Below are 2,945 nucleotides of genomic sequence, written 5' to 3' on the forward strand. Positions count from 1 at the left end.
AAAACTATAAAACATTCATGATAGAAGTTGAAGAGCACACAAAAGAATGAAAGGATATTTCATGCTCATGGATTGAAAGAATCAATAGTGTTAAAATGGCCATACTACCCAAAGCAATCTACAGATTCAGTACAATCTCCATCAAAATACTAATTACATTCTTCACAGTAATAGAAAAAATAATCCCCAAATTTATATGGAACCACAAAACACCCAGAATACCCAAAAAGAAACAAAACTGGATGAACATGTTACCTGACTTCAAATTATACTACAGAGTTTTGGTAACAAAGACATAATGGTACTGGCATAAAAACAGACACATAGACTATTAAAACAGAATAGGGAAAAGAGAACAAAATCCACACATCTATAGTGAACTCATGTTTGACAAATTTGCCAAGAATATACATTGAGGAAAGTAGAATCTCTTCAATAAATGATGTTGGGAAATCTCTATACACATATGCAGAAGAGTGAAATAGACCATCATCTCTCGCCATATACAAAATTAAATCAACATGGATTAAAGAATTAAGTCTAAGAAGTGAAGATATGAAACTACTAAAAGAAAACATTGGTGATAACAATAATACCAATTATTATTGGTGATAATAATTCTACACTTCGTATGGAATCAGAGAAGACCTTGTATAGCCAAAGAAATCTTAAGCAAAGAGAACAAATTGGGAGGCATCAGTCTACCAGATTTCAAGCTTTACTACAAGGCTACAGTAACCAAAAGAGCATGGTACTGGCACAAGAACAGAGACATAGCCCTTTGGAAGAGGATTGAGAACCCATTGAGAACAGCATTGAGAAACCATCCTCATATTGTCATCTAATCTTCAACAAAGCAGACAAAAATATAGATTGGGGAAAAGAATCTCTATTCAATAAATGGCATTGGGAAAACTAGATAACCACATGCGGAAGATTGAAATTGGATCCCCACCTCTCACCTCTCACAAAAATCAACTCACAGTGGAAAATAGACTTAAACCTAAGGTGTGACACTATAAGAATTCTAGAAGTAAATTTTGGGAAAACTCTTACTGGACATCAGCCTAGGCAAAGAATTTATGAAGAAGACCCCCAAAGCACTAACAGCAGCAACAAAAATCAATCCTAGATTTTTTTAAGTAGCTTCTCACAGACTTTTATGAAATGGCTATTCTGTGTCTTTAAACAGGAAAAAGGACCCCAATTCAGGTGTTTCCTCTTCTTATTGTTACTGTCTTCTCCCTCTTTTTGCCTTCTTTCTGGCACTTGAAAAGTGGGCATTTTAAAAACATGATCATTCATAAATATAAACTGATTACCCAGTTTCCAAATGCAGTGGCTGAGATGCTCACTGCACCTTTCAAAGCCCCCGACTTGGTGCCCTCACTTGCCTTCCACTTGTCCTCCCAGTGCTCCTGCTCATCCATGATCCAGCCATGCCTGACATTTTCTGTGCCTCATAAATACACCTAGACATTTCACTCCCTGAATATTCCATATCTCACAGAGGCTGAATGACCTGTCCTCTGCTCTAACCTCAACTCTCCATTTCTACCTGTGCACAGAGTACCCAGTTCAAGTACCAACTGCTCAGCAAAGCCTTCTCAGATTTCCCCAAAGAGCTCTCTCATTATTAATGGCCTTCCACTGTTAAAATGTGTATATGTGTATGTGTTTGTATATGTTATTCATCTTGTATTTCATATGTATATCCTTCTCTCACTTTTCCTTCAACATGTTTTGTCCATTTGACTGTACAATATCTCATTAGGCACGTTGGCATGGCTCTGCTTTGTATACTTTAGGCTAAGCTGGGAGAGAGAGTTTACCAGTAAGCAATTAGCAAGGATCCAAGACCGGAACCCAAGCATGTGTGATCCACAGCAATCACTTTCTTATGCTCCACTCACACTGCCACACAAGGCATCAGACTGCACCATGCAGGTGAAGACAAAATAAGGCCAAGCATCAAACAGAGGGCAGTGTAAGCTGGGGAATCCTGAAACAGTATAATCTTTTCATCATTGGGGGAAATATGTCCCAGCAACTTCAAGATTCTGAAGAGACAGAACTAGATGACAACTGCCCTAAGTTGTCCTGAGTTGGAGGCAAGAGAGAAGAAATAATTCAGTTGGGCTGAAAATTTACCTTTTCTGTTGAAAAAAAAAAAAGAGAGATGGCATCTTATATAAAGCTCACAGTTTTCTCTTTTTCAATTCAATTTACTCTCAAGATAATCATGTGCAGTGTGTCTACAAGGTGTAAATTTTAGTTTAGACTTGTTCGCCCTGCTGCAGAAGCTATGGGGAGAGGAGACATTCCACAGACAGTCAACCTTTCCTAAAAAGGCCCAAGTTAGACTCTAAAAATGAGTATAAAATACCAGCAGAAAGTTTCTTACTTCTGCTTCTAGAACTTTCTAAAAGAAAAAGAAAATATTCCACTGTTCTATATAGAAACATCTATAACATCAGCTCTATTAAACCAAAATATTCTCTGGTAGAACACATGAATTAAACAGGTATGTTTTCTCCATCAAATATTTATAGAGATTACATAAAAGTTCACAAAGGCCCAGCCTCCAGAGGGAAAAAGACCACATCCCTTACCACCCAACCTTGAAGGATTTGCTCAGTGGGCTATTTAGTAAGTTAATCTAAGACCACAGCAACCCAGAGGCCAATTAATTCCCAGAAGGCTGTCAACAGGCAGATTCTGTCCTCAGAGCCTGCCTTTCCTCCTCCCTGTGCTAAGGGAAACCTTCCACTACAGTGACAGCTGCTCCATCAGGCATACCTTCAAGAGTCACATTCAGGTGTAGACTACTGAAAGTTACCAAAAGCTTTCTCCTTTTGGCCAAATCTTTTTGAATGGCCCCGATAAAGACTCAAATAATATTAATACCAATACAATTGAATTGTAAATCCATCATTTGTATTTCT

This window comes from Propithecus coquereli, unplaced genomic scaffold (genome assembly GCF_000956105.1).
Source record: "Propithecus coquereli isolate 6110/MARCELLA unplaced genomic scaffold, Pcoq_1.0 Scaffold227, whole genome shotgun sequence".
NCBI classification, from domain to species: domain Eukaryota; kingdom Metazoa; phylum Chordata; class Mammalia; order Primates; family Indriidae; genus Propithecus; species Propithecus coquereli.